We start from the raw sequence: 20796 nt of genomic DNA on the forward strand, positions 1-20796 counted from the left end.
ACCTCTTGCAGGTGTCTCCACTGAAAGTTACAGAGCTGGCAAAAAAGGGAAAGAATGGAAAATCTATTTCTTCCATTTGCTGAATCAGTCTGCCATAATTTCCCTCTGCTGCTGAGTAATGACCCAGGGATACCCTTTACCAAGTGCTAAGTACTTACTGTATCATATTACCTCACTGAATCCTCAGACAACACCGCAGGATGTGCATTCTTCATTCCCCTCCTTCCCCATTATAAAGCACAAGGCACTAGGGCTCGGGGAAGCCAAGCTGTTGGTTGCCACACGGGTGGTTGTTACATGGTTTTGTGCCTCAGGGCTCCTCATATAAAGGGTCCAGCCGAGGAATTTGCATTAACAAGGGCCCCGCTTGTTTCTGAGGCAGATCATCTGAGGTCCACACATGAAGAAGCCCTGTACCACCAGACCACGAGGAAAACTAGCTTCTGGCATGTTCTCCACTATTACTAACTGTCCCCTTGGCTGCCTGGCCTTCAAGGAGGTCCCCACCTCCAGTGCGCCGGAAGGTGGCAGGGACTGGATACTGAGCCAGCCATCTCGGGGCCCACGAGCTGACTGGCAGGGCAGTACCACCGGGGAGGATCCTGCCACCTGCTTCATCTTAGTGCCCCCAGCCAGGGGGTGGGGGTGGGGAGCACATACAGCCTTCTCCTCCCTCCTTCCCTCCCTCGTGCCCTCCCTCCCCTCCGGGACAGCTGCATGTTCAAGCAAGACCCCAGCTGAGTGCCTGGAAGGCAGGATGATAAATACACGTTGGGGTTCAGAGTTGGCGCAGTCAATAATTTGGGGCTTACTTGGGAGAGGAATGCAGCAGGCACCTACCATTTGGGCAGCTGGCGGCGGAGGGCACAGGCAGGCTGGGGGGCGCGGGTAGGAGGTGGGTCCAGAGCCTCACCGCTCCTGTGCTGACTCAGCACAGCTCAGGGCGGGCTCCTGCTGACCGGGCACCCTTCCCATATGTCCACTCTGGGCTGTCTCTTAAACCTCTCCTGGGGCAGGCTGCAGAGAGCAGAGATGCAAACAGATCAGGCTCTCCTGCTTCATGAAAAAGAAGAAGGATATGAGTATGAAGGCAAGGCAGGAGGCCCTTTACGCAGGGTGGACTTCCCCTGTGCCAGAGACTCCAGGAGGCTGGAGGGGGACAGATGCTCCGGGGGCTTCCCAGGGCCTGTGTGTGGAGGCAGGAGCAAATCCCAGGCAGGGTTCAGAGTTTTGACCTGGCAGAGGGGTCTGCTGGGAGAAACCCTGAAAGAGAGGCCCCTCGCCCTCCCAGGTCACCTTGGATAAGAGCCAAGTTAGAGGGCTCAAGGCAGAACTGAAGAGCTCCCTGAAACTGGCTAGCTCAACTCTCTCATTTTCACCTGGAAGGAAGCTCGGAGAGGTCAAAGTCCATGGATGGCCACAAAGACGATCCTGGCTGGGCCTAGAAGAGGCCCTGAGACTCAGAGCAGGGTGAGGGGAGAGCTGGTCCTTGGGCCATATATGTCAGGGTCTCCTGTATTTTTGCATAGAGATGCAAGCTCCTGGGACCTACTGGCTGATTTTTATGTACTCTCAAACCTGGGAGCCTCTGTTGCAGCGGTTGGGGATGGAGTTGGAGATGTGGCTTCAAGTCCTGTCTTTGGCCTTAGGTGATGATTTGCCCCTGGAATCCTTGGTTCTCATCTGTGAAATGGGTACACGAGACTTCAAGCAAAGTGTTCACCCCGTGCTGGTGCATGGAGAGTGCTCAGCGATGGGCAGGCCACTGGGCTAGCTCAGGGCCAATTAGTTGCTGGTCCTGGCTGCGTCTTGGTGGGGGTTGGGTGGAGGGCAGTCTCCCTGTGCCAGCTGACGCATGTGCATTTGGGAGCGTCTACAGAGGGAAGCTGCACTCTACCCCTGTGATAAGGAGGACACGTTGGTGCCCATCCCCTGGGGCAGATCTGAGTCCCATTGAGGAAGGGAGGGAGGATTAGTAGGGCCACAGAGGCCATGCCTCCTGGATTTTGTGAAATCTGGGCCCCCAAGCCCAAACAGACACCCAACTGTCCCAGGGTGAAGAGAGGGCCTGCGGGTTTCTGAAGAGAGGGAGGTGGGTGCAGACGGGGCTGAACCCAGCACTGCAGGGCCCCTGTGCATGTTGGGAAGGGTCCCAGGAGCAGGGGCTTCCAGAAGGAGGCATTCCTCCCAGGGACCTCAGCCGGGCCAGTCAGAGGGCACAAAGAGACAGCCCTGGGACTGCCCTGAAACACCCAGAGGGACTTGCTGGGCTCAGATCCTGCAGTGTGCACTTGGGGGCTGAGGAACCAGGGCCCCCCAGCATTGAGTAGTAAGGCCTGGAGGTTGGATTACAGCAAAGGCCCCCTTCCCTCTGTCTCTGTCCACAAAGCATCACAGAATCAGGCGTGCTTTCATGCCACTCACGCTGAGCATTTATTTCCTATTCAGGAAGTTGCAGCCAAAAGGCCTACTGCTTTAGATTGGCTTCTTGACATGAAAAGTCAAGAACAGAATTTTCTGGAGGCGCTTATCTAGATATAAGCAGCAAAAAGACTAAAAGACTAAAATCTCTTTTGGGAGGACTTGGGAAGGGCGGGGCAATCCTATCTTTTGGGGGCAGGGGCGGGGCTAAGAGTCCAGGTATGGAATGAACCAGAGCAACTTTCTCAAATTTGGCCACACTTTTGAATCACCTGGGGGAGCATTTAAAGATCCTAATGCCCAGTCCACAAGGCAGACCCCAATTAAAACAGGCTGGGTGTAGCTGGGCAGTATTTTAATCCCCCAGATGATTCCAGTACACAAGTGAGTTTGAGAAAACCCTGTCTCCATGCTAGCTGCAAATTAGACTCCCCACCCCACCCCCTGGGGAACTCTTAAAGCAAATGTGGGCAGGCTCCATCCCAGGTGCACGGACCTAGAAATGCGGGTGGGAGGGAGTCCCAGTGTTGATGTTTTGGATAAGATGCCACTAGGGTGGAGAATCACAAATCATGTCTCCTTAGTGGTGGGATTCCTCTGCCACGGGGGCACATGGGCGCACATGTGCTAGTATTTTCTTGGCAAGTTCTGATAGTATGACCTTGGACCAGCCGCTTGGCAGCTGTGCTGAGAGATGTGGCTCATTAACCCCATATCCCAGAGACGCCAGTGGCTCATCAGCTGTGAGGGCTGTGTGACCAGAGCACCCGGGATGGCTCACAGGTGGCCTCCCATCTTTCCACTCAGGGAACACGTGGGGCTTGTACTGTAGGGACAGTCCTGATAAAGGGAGCGCTAGGGATCTGGGGAGAATGTCAGTGTGACCTTGGACAAGTAGCTTCTCTTCTCTGGCTTTATTTGGTGTTTCCTCTGTTAAAAAAGAAAAGAAAAGAAAAAAGAAGAAAGAGAAGAGAAGAGAAGAGAAGAGAAGAGAAGAGAAGAGAAGAGAAGAGAAGAGAAGAGAAGAGAAGAGAAGAGAAGAAAGAGGGATGCCTGGGTGGCTCAGTGGTTGAGCATCTGCCTTTGGCTCAGGTCATGATCCTGGGGTCCTGGGATCGAGTCCCACATCGGGCTCCCTGTAGGGAGCCTGCTTCTCCCATCTGCCTATGTGTCTCCCTTTCTCTGTATCTCTCATGAATAAATAAATACAATCTTAAAAAAAAAAAGGAGGAGGAGGAGAGGAAGAAAGGAAAGAAAAAGGAAAATCTCCCTTTGTCCTTCCTTGAAGACAAAGTGTATCGGTGAACACTTTGAGCTCTCTGAAAGTCAGGTGTAATAAATTCTAAAAAGATGACTTGTCAGGCTCGTACTAGATGTCAGAAGGACGAACCACACTGATGAAGGGGAAACTGAGGCTTATGCGAGGTTGTGTGGGGCCAGGGTGCAAAGTCAGAATCATGGGAAGCCACAATCCCCTGTGAAAATCCCCCAGGAACCATAAAGCATGGGATGGACAGCTTCACCCACACACAACCCTGTGCAGTAAGTATGTACCATGTATAACCCGGAGGTCCCCTAATACCAGCGGGGGCCCTGCAGGAGAAGTTGTAAATGGCAAGGGTTTTAAGTCTTAATTAAACTGTTCCCAGGATGCCTGGGTGGCTCAGTGGTTGAGCGTCTGCCTTTGGTTCAGGGTGTGATCTCGGGATCATGTCCTGCATCGGGCTCCCTGCAGGGAGCCTGCTCCTCCCTCTGCCTTGTGTTTCTGACTCTGTCTCTCATGAATAAATAAAATCCTTTTAAAAATAAAAATAAATAAGCTGTTCCCTGCTCTTTCCTCTCCCCTAGCTCCCCCAACCCCTCCAATCCCTGCAGCAAAAGCTCACAGCCCCTGACAGGGGGAACCGCAGTTTAACCTTGGGTCGGCTTAATCTTTGTGCTCTATCCCCAGAATTCATTCTGACTTCAGAAGAAGTCAGAGGTGCTGGAGCTCGGAGTCCGTTCCAAGCTCAGGTGTGCATTGAGAAGCAGCACCTGGTGCAGTGGGCAGCAGTGGGGGCCTGCGGTCTGCTCGTGTCAGAAGCCCCCCACCCCAGGAGGACGGAGGGGCAGGGGTGAGCGGGATGGAGGAGCCCATGGTCCGAGTCCAAGGACCGGCCAGGGACCTGCCTGTGCCCTGCCCTGCGGCGCTCTGCTCTTTGCCGGAGGGCCAGCTTCCTGCGGACGGCAGGATGGTGACCAAGGGGAGAAGTGACACGTTAAGAATCCCCCAGCCCAAGGGAACCCTCCCTGCCTCCGGGGTCCCCAGCCCCCTTTCCTACCCCTTCGGCGGGCCCTGTCTGGAGGAACCGGGTGAGCCTGCATGGGCAATTGTTGCTAAGCTGGAGAAAACCACAGCCCCCCCCCTCCCCAAGCTGCTGCTGTGCTCTGATGTCACCAGAAAGCTCCTGTCAGCTATTCTTAGTCTGCAGAACACACCTCCGCCCGTTAAAAAGTCTCTAGACTTCAGCTGCCTTTTTATAAATAACTTAGAAACTTGTAGCGTGCTGGGCCGCCGGGTAAGTGCTTACTTCTTTTATGCAAGATGTTCAGAGTCTGGGTGGGGGGCAATGGCTCCCCCCAGCCCCAGCCCTGGGGGCCCTTGTAAGTATCGTATTTGTGTTTTTTTTTTTTAATTTTTATTTATTTATGATAGTCACACAGAGAGAGAGAGAGGCAGAGACACAGGCAGAGGGAGAAGCAGGCTCCATGCACCGGGAGCCCGACGTGGGATTCGATCCCGGGTCTCCAGGATCGCGCCCTGGGCCAAAGGCAGGCGCTAAACAGCTGCGCCACCCAGGGATCCCTGTTTTGTTTTGTTTTGTTTTTAAGTATCGTATTTGTATCAGGAACCCTTGCTTCCCCTCTGTGAGGCCCCGGACAGACCCGGCCTGTACCAAGGGCTGCCCCAGGGGCTGGGCCTGTGTCCTGCGGGCGCCAGAGGCAGTTCTGGTGGGCTGGCTGCACGACCTGGGTTCCAGCCCCGACTCTGCCGCTCGCGCTTCATGTGACCCTGGGAGCCACTTGGCTTCTCTTTGCCTCCACATTTGCATCTGGGAAACCAGGGGGCAGGGCCGTCGTGCAGGCCACCAGAACCAGCACACACAGCGCACGCACGGTGCGCTCACAGCGGCACAAGGGAAGCCCTTGGAGGGTCTGTGCTGCTCCTGGAAGGAACCAGAAAGTGCCCTCTGAGGAGGCACTGCGTTCACAGCCCCTGCCTGCAGCTTAAATGACTTGCCCACACCTGCTCTATTAGTAACAGAAGTCGGATTTGAACCTGGGGCTGAGGCACACAGCACAGTATGAAGTGCTGCTGCCCCCTAGAGCAGGGGTGGGGAATTCAGACACAACCAAGTCTAGCAGGGGTGGGGGCGGAGGGACTCCTCATCTGTTTTTTTTCCCCCTTGAGACCTTGGCTATACTCCCTCCCTGGGCCTCAGTTTCTCCATCTATAGAATGGGTTTATAATAGCATCCACTCTGCACAGGAGTATGAGGACTTTGCAGGGGGAAGGGCACCCCCTTCAGCTTCCTGGATAGGGCAGCCCCCATGCAAGACAACTGACCTCCAAGGTGTACTAAGGCTGGAATGTTCACGTCCCCCTCCACATCTTCCTAGAGACCTTTCAGGGCTTCGTCTTCAGCACAGATCCGGGGGCGACCTGCGTTGGTTGTTTGTGTGCGTAAATATCTCCCTCCGTGGCCGTGGCCGTGGCCGTGGAGGTCCTGCCGATGTCCTCGCCCGGGAGCTGGGGCCCAGGAGAATCGGAGCGAGGCTGCTTCCCCTCCTGGCCCCCCTCACCACCCACCCCCCGGGGCACTACGTACTAGCTCCCTTCGCCTGGCGAAACACCATCTGGTGACCCTCCAGGCGCTGCCCACGCTCCTCAGCATGCGATGGAACACCGCACTTGGAATTCACAGCAAGGCCAGCGTCCCTTGCCGGCTGCACGAGGGAGTCAGGCAGAGAGCACAGGGACGGGACCCACAGGGCACAGACTGCTCTGGCCGGTCAATGAGCACGGGGCGGCTCACCCCCTTGGTAGCCTTGCCAGTGCCTTGCTAGCTGCTCCCCCTCCACCGGATGATGGAATGAAAGAGGGGGGCTCAAATGTGATGCACTCATAGGGACAAAGCCCGCTCACAGGGCAGGGGCGAGGAAACAGTGTGCCCCACTGATATTTTACCCATCAGACGAGAATGGATTCCCCTCACCTCACGAGCTTTCCTTCTCCTGGTGGCCCCTTCTCCAGAGACCAGTTGTCAATTCTCCTTTCTAGAAAATCCTTCTCTGCTGTCCTTGCTTCATGCCACCCTCTTCCTTCTCTGGAAATCTACAGGAGTGAGAGTCAGGAGGAGCCTGGGGTGGGGTGGGGGGGGTGCAGAATCAGCAGGAGGCATGGAAAGTCCTCAGTAGGGAGTCATGACCCTGGCAGGTGGGAACAATTTAGGATGGGGGAAACCCTACAGACAGCACAATGCAGCAGCTCTGGGCGGGGGGGGGGGGGGGGGGGGCTGGAGATTCAAATGCAGATGAATTAGGGGATCTGCCCCTGGACCCGGGGAATCCAGGCTTTGAGACCACCACCTCATGTGGATAGGGAAGGGGACCTGGAATCTTCCATTGACATAGTGACTACAATCAGGATTCAGCTGAGGTCCCTGGAAAAACTAATTCTAATTCCTTCTTCCTGGCCAAAGAGCAATTTTGTGGGCTCCTGCACTTGCTGGGGATGAAATGGTGCTTTTCTTGGTTGGGTCTTTACTCCCCAGAAGGATTACTATTTGGTACAGAGAGGATGAAGCCAAGCCAAGCCATATTTTTTTGTTTGTGCTTGTTTTCATCCTATATTGGAATGTAATCTATATATATTTTAAGTGGGCTCCATGCCCAACGTGTGGCTTGAACTCACGACCCTGAGATTAAGAGTCCCATGTTCCACCAACCGAGCCAGCCAGATGTCCTCTATGTATATTTTGTATTTTAAGAGCTTGAAACATTTAAGAGAATTTGGCATCCTCAAACAGAAAGGCTCTGTGATTCCCATTTTAGATGTATTGAGTAATCCATTATGGCCAGAGCTTTTTTCCAAAATGTGGTAAAATACACATTAACACAAAATTGACCAACTTAACCATTTTTGAAGTGCACGGTTCAGTAGTATTAGGTATAGTCTCGTTATACTGGACAGAGCTTTAATTTGAAAGTTATAAGAGGCGTTCACTAAGTTTGCAAACAGTATGTTTCAGAGAACCAAGATTTGCCATGTTTAGAAATCCAACTTAGAGGATAAATAAGAATTCATGAAGCAATTGGAAGGTTTTGAAAAATGCTTCAGGGGGCACCTGGGTGGCTCAGTGGTTGAGCATCTGCCTTAAGCTCAGGGCATGATCCCAGGGTCCCGGGATCAAGTCCTGCATCGGTCTTCCCACAGGGAGCCTGCTTCTCCCTCTGCCTGTGTCTCTGCCTCTCTCTCTGTGTTTCTCATGAATAAATAAATAAAATCTTAAAAAAAAAAAATGAAGTGCTTTAGAAGAAATATGCTAAATTCATTACTGCACTTAAAGCGTTTAAGGGAAATTAATTAAAATTTAAAAACCCTTAAAAGTGATTGTAAAATAGTCAATTTTATAAGCAAAATAGTGATATTCATAAATTCAACACAAAATCTTCAGGAAGAATTGTGCTTTGAATTTGCAGTTGTAATAAATAGAATATTGACTGGTTAAAAAAACAACAAAGAGATCCCTGAATAACCTTTCACAAAGGTCTTTCAAGACACCACGCTGACAAAGAGTGCTTTATAGCCCTCACACCATTTATGCATAAAATATCTCAGTGTTTAGAGGTTCCCACATTTGCGTGTGTATCCAAACCTCTTGGGGGGACTGGCTCAAATACAGATCTTGGGCTCCAGCCCCAGAGATCCTGATTCAGTGGTCTGGTGCCCAAGACCTTGCTTGCATTTCTAACAGGTTTCTAGGTGATGCCAATGACACCTATTCGGGGGACCAGACTTTGAGACCCAAGTGCACTAGATGCACACAATATGCAGAGAGGCCAGGTGTCAGTGTCATCTTCGCTTGTGACCATGGATTCCCCTGGCTCCAGGACGAGAATAACGTAACAGTGCTGACGTTACAGGGTAGGGTCAGAGAGGTGTGTGTGCAGGGCCAGGCACACAGTGGGCTTGCAGACTGTGGTAGAGACGACTGCATTACAATGTTCCAACGTGACCCCATATGTTGGGCGCCTTTCCTGTCCTCTGCACCTAGCATAGTGCTGTGCACATAGTAGGTACCCAAGAAATACTGATGCCAACAATGCTTACTTCCCCATTTACTAGAAACAATCGAGGGCTGGCTACGGGGACAATACTTAGGTACAACCCCAGTGGTCACGCCAAAAATGCCTGGTCTCAGAGTCTGCTTTCCCCATGAAGGTGAGGGAAATGAAGGTGCCTACTGACAAAAGGCAGTGAGGCTGCCCTGTCTGTGCCCCTCGAGGCTCGTAGAGACGTGGGATTACGGATTCTCTGCGGCAGGCGGAGTGAACCGGACAGCAGAGCAGAGAGGGTGGTCTGGTCGAGAGCACCAGCCCGTCTCCACGCTGGGGCTCATCAGACCCACCGCACCGAGTGGCTGCAAGGAGCCAGGGGGATGGGGCATGCAAGGCCACAAGCCCCATGTCCACCGTGGGGACCAGCAGGCGCATAGTAACAACCAGCTCATCATTCGTGGGAAGAGTCCCTTTGAAGGTGGCCTGGTGACTTTTCCACTGTGGGCTGTCAGATGACGGATTCCTGGGGGTGTGGCTGTCACCCCAAAGAGGAGAGGGACACTGTAGATTCCCAGGCCTGCTCTAGTTCACTCAGAAGAGAGCCCTTGAGTTTTCTTCCCTGACTATTCTTGTGTAAGAATATTGTCACCTCCCCCATGGCTCGTGCCATACTTGGTTCAGCTAGTTCTTGGATCTAAACACTGAAGGATTACGTGAGTCGGGCTTCTCTAAGACTGATGGGAGGAGACAGATGGCTCTCCCCAGCTGGGGCTCCTCAGGCCCTGGTTCCCTGGTATCCAGGTTTTCGCCACAAAACTTCTCAGAGATTCTGTATATTTGGTTGGAAAGTGAAACAGGGAAAGATGCAAGATTGTGTAGCCAGAGTAGGAGGAAATGTATTAAGCTGCCTTGTCTTTGTGCTAATGAGCATTTATATTGTAAGGACAGGGCATTGGTTCTGTTACCCAGGACCTGTGAAGGCTGCAAGTGCAGAACACTTGCTTGGAATAAACATCACAGACAGATATTACCTTTTTTTTTTTTTTTTAAGATTTTATTTATTTATTCATAGAGACAGAGAGAGAGGCAGAGACACAGGCAGAGGGAGAAGCAGGCTCCATGCAGGGAGCCCGACGTGGGACTCGATCCCGGGTCTCCAGGATCACGCCCTGGGCTGCAGGCGGCGCTAAACCGCTGCGCCACCAGGGCTGCCCAGATATTACCTTTCTTATCAAGGAGCCAGAGATGAGTATTTCCAGGGGTGGTATACAGAAGCCCAGAAAAGTTGGGGCTCTGGGTTGGTGTTTCTCTCATTCTTCGGGCCCTCCCCTCATAGCTGCAGTGTGGCTGCAGTAGCCCAGGGCATCACGTCCTCTGAAACTGGTATTCAAATTAGGAAGGGAGGAGGCAGAAAGAAAAGCTTCACTCCTCTCATCAGGGAGCCACATCTTACCAAACTCTCTGTGCAGACTTGGTGTGTGTCCGACTGAGTCACACACCCTCTCCCAGACCAACTGCTGGCAAACTGGGTTAACCACAGTTGGCTTTAAGTGCTCGTAGCTAGTGCATATCTAAGTAGGGAAGCTAGGTACGTTGCCTCCAGAACAAAGTCTGGGTTCTGTTTGTAAGAATGAAGGAGAAAAGGCTGTTGAGCAGGTGGGGCATATGAGCTGTCCTTGGGGTCCTATTGGATCCTTGGTTTCAGGTGATGTACTTTTAACCAACCACCAAGTATCTCCTGCATGTCTGGTACCCCCCACCCCACCTCACCCCACCCCCCAGCATTGTGCGAAGCACATGGAGATAACCTGGGAACAGGAGGGACTAGAAGTGGCCCAGGTGACCAGGTGTGTCATTACTGCAGGTGTTCACAAAGCATTGCCGACGCCTGTGTTTGTAAATGAAGTTTTCCTGGAACACAGCCAGGCCCGTTTGCTTAGGTGGTCTAGCTGTTTTCATCCTACAACAGCAGAGCTGGGTAGTTGCGACAGAGACAGTCAGGCCTACAAAGCCTGTATTATTTACTATCTGGCCCTTCCTTTACAGAAAACAAGAAATGAAAATTCAGAGTGGCAAGCGCCCCATAGGGTTAAGCCTAGGATGCTAGGGGAATGTAGAAATGCCCTGCTCAGTGGGGTCAGAGGGTGTGGGGTAATGTACTGGGGAGTCAGCAGGAGAAAATGAAACCGTGAGGTTGAAGCTGCAGCGAGGGTGGTGATCTTGGGGGTAGGGTGTGCCTGGCAGAGGGAACAGCCTCTGAGTGGCCCAGAAGCAGGGGCTGGTAGGGAACCTGTAATTTATGGTCAATCAGGATCTGTGTCCTGGAGGGAGGCAAGCTGCCTGAGCTCAGGAGTTTGGACTTTATCCTGAGGGCAATGGAGAAGCCATCAAGCAAGGGAGGAGATACACATTTCAAAAAGACCAGGTCGGAGGTAGTTGGACTTGCAAGGGAGGGGACGGTAGAGACCTGGACCAGGATGGTGGCAGTGGGGATGTACCCAGGACATGTGGTCCTGTCAGCAAGACCTGGCATTGGATGACACATGGGTGAGAGACGGGTGTGAGTCCTCCACTCATTTCAGAACTCAGCAGATTCTTCCCGAGAAGGAGGGTCCGATTCCCCACATAGCTCTCTGCCCACACAGGGTGTGAGACCACATAGCCAACAGATGTCCCCCCTCCCCCGAGACCCCTCGGATTTACTCAGTGAGCAAGTGGCCTCTGCATACCTGTGACAGCTCCCGATGGGGACACGGCAAGTCGTTTCTAACACTTGGATGGTTCTAGGCCTGAGTGAGAAACAGCCAGTCCTGGTCCGTAGGGAACAGGAGGGGGGGAACTGTGTCCTATGTCCCTGGGTCACTTGCTGGAGCCGACTGAGTCCCACTTTGGTCTGCAAACCATTCTGCAAGACATTTCCAAAGGTCTGGCATTTCCAGAGGCCTCGCCTCTCATGTGACTTTTCCCAACCTGCTGTGCTCTTGTGGATCTGTGGTGGATTCCACAGAGGCAGTGGCGCACAACCACAACCTCACAGCAGAGCCTCCTGAACCCCACGTGTCACCAGGCCACCAAGGGGTAGTAGCATCTTCATCTAAAGTAAAATGAGGACAGAGAGACGGCACATCCAGGCAAGCAGGTGGGCCCCTGGCAGCTGGAGGAGCCTGAGGATGGCAGAGCGAAGCAGATCGTGGGGAGAGCTTGTGGTCAGAAGGTAGAGTGGGGGCAGACAAAGCTCTCCCAGGCTTTCTGGGCGGCTCCACCAGAGAAAGGACAAAAGTAGTGAAACAAGCTGGGAACAGATCTGGCTTTCTTCTGAGTCACCCAGGGAAGGACAGTGGAAAATCCCCAGTCTCCCTCTCCCTCCTTCCCAAATGGGAACACGGGTTCCCTGGAGGGGACGGCACAGCCTGGGATGTGCGACCAGCTGGCAGGACACCAGGGCCATCTTGTGTGGCAGCTCGCTCCTTTCTGGCTTTCTGGGTGCTCCCTGTTCAGTGGAGTCTTCTCTTGGCAGGCCGCAGAGTGCCAGAAGCCTAGTGAGATTTTAAGGTTAGTGATGCTGGTTGTTTTGGGCTGTTGCCTGACGGGGGTGACTCATGCTGAACGTACCTTGCCTGGACGGTGATGCCTAGCAGACTCCAGCAGGACCAGAGGAAACTACAGAGCCTTTGCCCCAGATCCCCTGCCCCCCCACCACCATAGAACCATCTCTTTGGGGCAGCCCGGGTGGCTCAGCGGTTTAGCCCCTACCTTCGGCCCAGGGCGTGATCCTGGAGACCCGGGATTGAGTCCCACGTCGGGCTCCCTGCGTGGAGCCTGCTTTGCCCTCTGCCTGTGTCTCTGCCTGTCTCTGTCTCTGTCTCTGTCTCTCTCTGTGTGTTTCTCATGAATAAATAAATAAAATCTTTAAAAAAAAAAAAAAAAGAACCAACTGTTTGTCTCTACTACCATGTGCACAACGCTGCTAGGACCTCCCCTCCCCTCCCCTCCTTGGCTAACCTTGAGATTGCAGCTCCACACATCACAAGCCTATGCATCTGAGACCCAGAACCAGCCCTTCTGTTCCGTGGCAGTATGTCCACCCCTTGCCCCATGAGGAGGGTGAAACCAAACGACATAGTGCCCCAACAATCTCCGTGGATAACTAAGAGGAAAGGAAGGTAGAGACATAGAGAAAATCTTAGCCACTGATCAGTAACAGGCCCATAATAAATACAGCACGGAGCACCATCTTGAGAAACCAAGAAATCAACAGGTAGTCTTCTGAACACCCTTGGATGGCAGCTTCTAATCCCGGAAAGGCAAAATGATGACATGCACGCAAATAAGTCGCAGTTTGGCATGAGCCTGCCCTTGGGAGTTTAACTCAGCTAGACTGTACTCGCTGCAATGTTGTCACAATTTCATGAAAAACTATAGACGTTTTTATACAAGAACGTTGCCAGGATCCCCAGGTGGCTCAGCGGTTTAGCGCCTGCCTTCCGCCCACGGCGTGATCCTGGAGTCCTGGGACTGAGAACCGCATGGGCTCCCTGCATGGAGCCTGCTTCTCCCTCTGCCTGTGTCTCTGCCTCTCTCTCTGTGTCTTTCATGAATAAATAAATAAATTTTTTTTTTTAAAAGAACATTGCCTTATTCTATTTGTTTCCAGGAGGATAAGGAGTTAAACTCTACCAGGGGAGTTATCATAACCTGTTCAGGCTGCTATACCAAAATTCCACAGACTGGCAGGGGCCTTACCAGCAAACACTTACTTCTCAACAGGTCTGGAGGCTGGAAGCCCAAGGTCAAGGTGCCGGCAGGTTCTGTATCTTGTGGGAGCTGCTTCTTGGTTCACAGATGAGGTCTTCCCGCTGGGTCTTCACATGTGGGAGGGATGAGGAAACTCTCTGGGGTCCCCTTTATCAGCCACTAATCCCCTCTCGAGGGTTCTCCCTTTGTAACCTAGTCACCTCCCAAAGGCCTCACCTCCAAACACCATCACACTGGGGTTCACATCTTTGCATATGAACTTGATGGGAGGGACTCATTCACTCTGCAGGGGCTGTAAGGAGCACCTTGGGTTTTGGAGTTAGCAGAGCTGGGTTGGGATGTGAGCCCTGTTACTCAGCAGCTGTGCCATTTTGACCAAGTACCTCAATCTCTCTGAGCCTTAGTTTCCTTGTGTGTGAAACTGGGGTCATTCCAAGGACACCCAGGCCTGGTGTAGAATGAAGCCTGATCATATGGGGTGTTTGTGCTTTGGCACAAAGAGTGCTCTGTCATGGAGAAGGTAAAGGGACTTGGGTTAATGTTCTCGAAGCGTTTGCCTGCCAGCTGTGTCGGCTACTGTGGACACAGATGGGGTGAGTGTGAATGCTGACCTCAGGAGCTCATGCCTTATATCCATCCCATTGAGGTCTTCCCTCCCCACCCAAGCAGAGGGAAAGTCTGCTTCACTGCACAGTGGGATGAAAGATGCCAGCTAGGCTGGGGTAGGGGAATGAGCCCCTGCTCCCCAGAGGCAGGTGTGGTCTAAACAGCCAGGACAGCACACCTGGGGCCGCTGTGAGTCTATATCACCCCCACGCTGAACCACTTTATTCCGGGTTTGAGAGGAGAGTCCCGTTTGGTCTAATCCTCTCCCGGCTGTGTCTTCCACGTGATGAGGTCCAGGCCCTAAAGGCAGATGAACGGAATCATCGAGAAGAAGAGTGGCAGCCCTGTGCCCAGCCACCTATGCCAAGCATTCACAGAAGAGTGGCCAGGCTGGATCCAAGCGTGCATGAGCAAAGCTGGAGGTTTCCAGATTACTATCTGCTAAGACCAGGGGACTCGGCTGAGCCCCAGCACACAGTAGGATCTCCAGTTCTTTTTTTTTTTTTTTTAGGTTTTATTTATTTATTCATGGGAGACACAGAGAGAGAGGCAGAGACACAGGCAGAGGGAGAAGCAGGGTCCCCATAGGGGATCCTGATGTGGGACTCGATCCCCATACCTGGGGATCACGCCCTGAGCTGAAGGCAGATGCTCAACCACTGAGCCACCCAGGCGTCCCCTTGGTGAGTGATTTTTAACTGTTTCTCTTTAAGAAGTTCTACCTACTGTGTCAAGCTGCAGGCCAGGGTGCTCTGCAGAAAACCAAAGTGGTGTCACTGGCTAGTCCTTAACGTCCAATCTCATAATACTGAGGATGTCTTTCTCTTCCTTTCTTCTGTTCTTTCGTTCTTCTTTCTCTTCCTTCCTTCCTGCCTTTCTTTTCCTTCCTTCCTTGTTCTTCCTTTTTTTAGAGAGGGGGAGGGAGGAGGTGTAGAAGCTGAGGGGGACAGAATCTTAAGCAGGCTCTATGCTCAGCACCAAGCCCAACAGAGAGCTCAAGCTCACGACCCTGAGATCATGACCTGAGCTGTAATGAATCGGATGCTTAAGCGATTGAGCCACCCAGGTGCCCCTGAGGATGCATTTCTTGCAACACTACTGTTAATTTTTTTAGGTATGCATGGCACTGTGGTCATGGAGCAAAGTGTTCTCATTCTTAGGAGAGACATACTGTTGAATTCAGGGAGAAGTCTCCAGTTGTCTGAGACACTTTCAAATGGTTTAGGGGGGAAAAAAGGATAGAGAGAAGGAAATGAAATATAGTAAACGTTGAATCTTGGGGCAGGGTATATGGGTTTCCATTACCCTCTTTTGCTTTCTTTTTAAAGTTTATTTATTTTTCAGCAATTTCTATAACCAATGTGGGGCTCGACCTCTCCACCCTGAGATCAAGAGTCACATGCTTTTCTGACTGAGCCAGCCAGGCACCCCTACCCTCTTTCAGTTGTTGGATGTTGCTTCTTTTTTTTTTTTTTTTTAAGATTTTATTTATTCATTCATGAGAGACACACAGAGAGAGAGGCAGAGACACAGGCAGAGGGAGAAGCAGGCTCCCTGCAGGGAGCCTGACCTGGGACTAGATCCCAGGACTCCAGGATCACGCCCCGGGCTGAAGGTGGCGCTTAAACCGCTGAGCCACCTGGGCTGCCCTTGATGTTGCTTCTGCTTAGACTTCTGTTTAAAGAAAAACAGTCAAGTGAATTGTGCAGTAGGGTCAGCAAACAACAGCCTGTGGGCTTAACCGAACTCATGCCTGTTTTTTTTAATAAAGTTTTATTGGCACACAGCCACACTCACTCGTTCACATATCACCTACGGCTGCTTTCCTGCTACAATTGCAGGCCTGAGTAGTCTGTGAAAAGTCCAAAAAGCCAAAAATGCTCACTGGGGTCCCCTTTCCAGAAGTTTGCCGACCCCTGCTGGAGAAGCCATCATATTTTAAGATACAGTTACACAGGATGAGTAGAGTTCCAGAGATCAGTTACAACTCCATAGAGGGAGGGGGAAAAAGTAACTTCCTTTAAAAAGTGTAGATTTTGAATAAGATCTCCCCAAACTTCAAGAGGACAAGTTGCCAAGATGCTGAGGGATAAAGAACACTTGCTCATCCTCTGTCAAAGCAAATGTGAGTGTGAGATCAGGGACCGAATGCAGCTGGCTGCGAGGTTGCTGCGGTGCAGTTAGCCATGGAGAAAAAGTAAGGTTTTGAATGTTGAGTAATAAGGGCTGATGTCATTAGCAAGACTCTCCGTAGGGTGGGAAAAACCCTCAGAGAAAGCAATTTGGGGGCGAAGAGAAACACCAATGCAGTCAAGTCCAAAGACCCAGGCTTGAGTACCTGCTCAGAGCCACCTGGCAGATGCAGGCACCTAACCTCCACGGGCCTCATTATTTCTCTTTGTAAAATGTCAGGAACGATGGTCTAGCACTAGGGGACTGTTCAGGAGGCCTTTAGCTTTCAAATGCTCTAATCCTATGGGAATAGTTTCATGTAAATGTAGCCATTACCCAGAAAGTCTCACACCTGCACTGCGTTTTATCCCATATTTATAAGAGGCAAATCAGGGCAAAGAGTGTGTCATGTGTATCCAGAAAGGCCTTTAGAATATACAGTTTAGGGGCACTTGGGTGGCTCAGTGGTTGAGCATCTGCCTTTGGCTCAGGGTGTGATCTCAGGGTTCTGGGATCAAGTCCCGCCTCAGTCTCCCTACAGGGAGCCTCTTTTCCCTCTGCCTATGTCTCTGCCTCTCTCTGTGTCTCTCATGAACAAATAAATACAATATTTTATTTTTTTTATTTTTTTATAAATTTTTATTTATTATGATAGTCTCACAGAGAGAGAGAGAGAGAGAGGCAGAGACACAGGCAGAGGGAGAAGCAGGCTCCATGCACCGGGAGCCCGACGTGGGATTCGATCCCGGGTCTCCAGGATCGCGCCCTGGGCCAAAGGCAGGCGCCAAACCGCTGCGCCACCCAGGGATCCCTAAATACAATATTTTAAAAATATACATAGTTTAGCCCTTAACAGAGGACAGTAATGTACATCTCCTGGCACAGCTCCTGGCAGTAAGGTGGCCACATTACAAGATGTTCAAGACGCCAGTGGTCAACCAGTGAGATGAGAGATAGCAGGTCTCCCATTGCCACCTCCCAAGTGGGGCTCACATTCTCAGTGGGGTGATATGATCCCCAAAGGAAAACCTGGTTTCTGGGGAGAATGGAAAGTAATTACTCTTGTGATGTAGAAAGCACAGTTGTGCATACAGTACAGAAGCAGGGTTACCTGTGGTATTAAAAATCCCATGTGGGGTTCAGAGCAGCTCTATTCACAACAGCCAGAAGGTGGAAACAGCCTGAATGTCCAACAGGTGAATGGATGGAGGCACCTGGGTGGCTCAGTGGTTGAGCATCTGCCTTCTGCTCAGGGCGTGATCCCCGGGGCCTAGGATCGAGTCCCACATCAGGCTCCCTGGGAGGGAGCCTGCTTCTCCCTCTGCCTCTCTGCCTCTCACTGTGTGTCTCTCGTGAATAAATAAATAAAATCAAAAAACAAAACAAAACAAACCAACCCAACAACAGCTAAATGGATAAGAAGAATGTGGCATGTCCATACGATGGAATATAATTTAGCCATAAAAGGCACGAAGCACTGATTCATGCTACAAAGTGGATGGGCCACCCGGGCCCTTGAAAACACTATGCTAAGTGAAAGAAGCCAGCGGCCGAAGACTACATACTGCGTGATTCCATGTATATGACATATTCAGAACAGGCAAATCCCTAGAGACAGGAAGTAGATTGGGGGCTAGGAGGAGGGAGCGATGCGGAGTGCTCGCTTCATGGGCACTGGGCTTCATTTGGAGGTGATGAAAGTGTTTTCATCTACAATGAGGTGGCAAGTGGCACAACATCGTCAATGTACTAAAAAATGCTTCTGAGTTGTACATTTTAAAATACTTCGTTTTCAGGGATCCCTGGGTGGCGCTGCGGTTTAGCGCCTGCCTTTGGCCCAGGGCGCGATCCTGGAGACCCGGGATCGAATCCCACGTCGGGCTCCCGGTGCATGGAGCCTGCTTCTCCCTCTACCTGTGTCTCTGCCTCTCTCTCTCTCTCTGACTATCATAAATAAATTAAAAAATTTAAAAAAATAAAAAATAAAATAAAATAAAATACTTCGTTTTCAGGTGCCTGGGCGGCTCAGTTGAGCATCCAGGTCAGGATCTCGGGGTCCTCAGATTGAGCCCCATATCAGTTTCCTTGCTCTGCAGGGAGCCTGCTTTTCCCTCTCCTGCTCCCCCTACTGTGCTCTCTTTCTCTCTGTCAAATAAATAAATAAAATCTTTAGAAAAGGGATGCCTAGGGGGGAAAATCCACTAAATAAAGTTTTAAAAAAGATTTACCTGAAGAGGAATGAAAAATCTCAGCAATGAGCAAAATATCAAACAGGGCCTGCTTAGAAGTTCTGGAGAAATCTTAGGTCTTCTCCAATTTCCTTGGTATTTTTATAGACATAGGAATGTGTCTGGGGACCCCTGGGTTTCAGTGGTTGAGCATCTGGTTTTGGCTCTGGACGCGGTTCCAGGGTCCTGGGATGGAGTCCCACATTGAGCTCCCCACAGGGAGCCTGCTTCTTCCTCTGCCTGTGTCTCTGCCTCTCTCTCTCTGTGTCTCTCATGAATAAATAAATCTTTTTAAAAAAATCCTTTAAAAAATAATAAAATGGTTCATTTTCTGTTATGTGAATTTCAATTCAATTGAAAACAAGTACAAAACAATTTCAGGAGGGAGGTAATTAGGAAAATCTTGTCTGAATACTGGGCAAAGGGCTGAGCAGGGCCGGCGGGCAGGGAGGGATGGAGAGCCTGCAGGCAAAGCTCTCCGCACAGGAATAGGAGCCTGCGCAGGGCAGGTTGCCCCCAAATCTGACTCTGCAGCATAGTGATTATTTTGAATGAAAGTGACTTAAGATGCAGCCAGTGCAAAGAGGACACTCTGACCCTAAGAGTGGGAAATAAATTCTTGGTGCGGGGTACCCTCCCTGAACCAGGGGAAAGAGAGGCATCCTTATCACCAGAGAGGAAATTCAGGGCCCAGGAGGCCGTGTGGACAACCCTTGTGGCTTCTCTTCTAATTGGTTTGGCAAGTCCAAACCCCTTGTTCTTGTCAATTCTCCACAAATGTGTCGTTTGTCTAGAAGGTATAAAAAAGATGCCTGCTTTGGGCACTTCTTTGAATCTCTTATTTCTGTGGGCTCCTGTAAGATATTAAATTTATTATTTTTTCCTGTTAATCTGTCTTGTGTCAATTTAATTATCAGATCAGCCACAGAACCTAGAAGAGAGGGAAACCAGTGTTTTCCTGTCCTTGCAGCTATGACTGAGGACATGACCATATAATAATAAGGGGCAGGTTATTAGCAAATTCTAAAATTTAGGGATGACAATGTTTTGGAGACATGAAAAATCGCAACCCACTTTCATTCAAAGTGTCCTCTGGGTTCCCCTGATTTCTGTGCCTTGAATATGAACGTTTCCATTAAGATTTCTGTCATTTGGGGCAGCCCGGGTGGCTCAGTGGCTTAGCGCCGCCTTCAGCCCAGGGCCGGATCCTGGAGTCCAGGGATGGAGTCCCACATGGGGCTCCCCACAGGGAGCCTGCTTCTCCCTCTGCCTGTGTCTCTGCCTCTGTGTGTGTCTCTCATGAATAAATAGTCTTAAAAAAAAAGATTTTATTTTTTAAATAATCTCTACACCCAGGGTGGGGCTTGAATTTACAACCCCTAGATCAAGAGTCACGTTCTCTACTGACTGAGCCAGCCAGGCACCCCAATATTTCTGTCACTCTAAGGGGAGTAGTTGGAAAGTCCAACCGTACAAGGATTCTTTTTTTTTTTTCCAGACCTGGGCTGAAGGCAGATGCTCAACCACTGAGCCACCGGGGTGCCCCGGTGCAAGGTTCTATACTGCGTGCTGTCCCACTGGTTCTCTCCCAAATTTCTTTATGTCAACTCCTGAAGTTCACTAAACAACTCGCTCTTAGCTCTTTCCAGTCCCCACAAAACTAGCCATCCATGTCTTAGTTTTTTGAACAGCCAAACAAGGAAGGAGAACTTCCTATGGAAACCTTAGCCCACTTTGAACTTAAACTGCCCCCCTGAAAGGGGGACTGCCATAAAAAAAACTAAATTGTACGCAGTGTCCACTTAGCCGTCAGGTGCCAAGGCACACATGCGGCACACATGCGGCAGGTTGTGAGGCGGGGAGGGCTGTTTGGGTCTGTACTTGGTAAATCTTCGCTTATAGTTTGCAAGGTGGTCACTGGTGCTGTAGCCGGTCTAGGGGAAGTAGTTGGAGAGAGAATATAGTGTGTTGATTGGGTGCTCTTTGCTAACAGCAAAGTATGCCAAGAAGGATGCTCCAGGGGAAATGTGCTGGTTTGAGAACCGAAGTCAGGCATCTCGGGCTTCCTGTTAAAAACGAAACTGCTTCTGTGCACCCCCAGCAAGAGATGAGGATGAGACTCACTCTCAGCAATGCAGGCCTATTCAACAGCTGGATTCGGCTCGGGGTAGCATCAGACAGCTGCGGCCACCGTTAAGTTGGGGCGGGGGGGTGGTGGACGGGGGAAGAGACAGGCAGGGGGCAGAGCAGCAAGGAAATAAAGCAGACTGTAAAGTGCTGGAAAAGAACTTTG

This window comes from Canis lupus, chromosome 26 (assembly GCF_003254725.2).
Source record: "Canis lupus dingo isolate Sandy chromosome 26, ASM325472v2, whole genome shotgun sequence".
NCBI classification, from domain to species: Eukaryota; Metazoa; Chordata; class Mammalia; order Carnivora; family Canidae; genus Canis; species Canis lupus.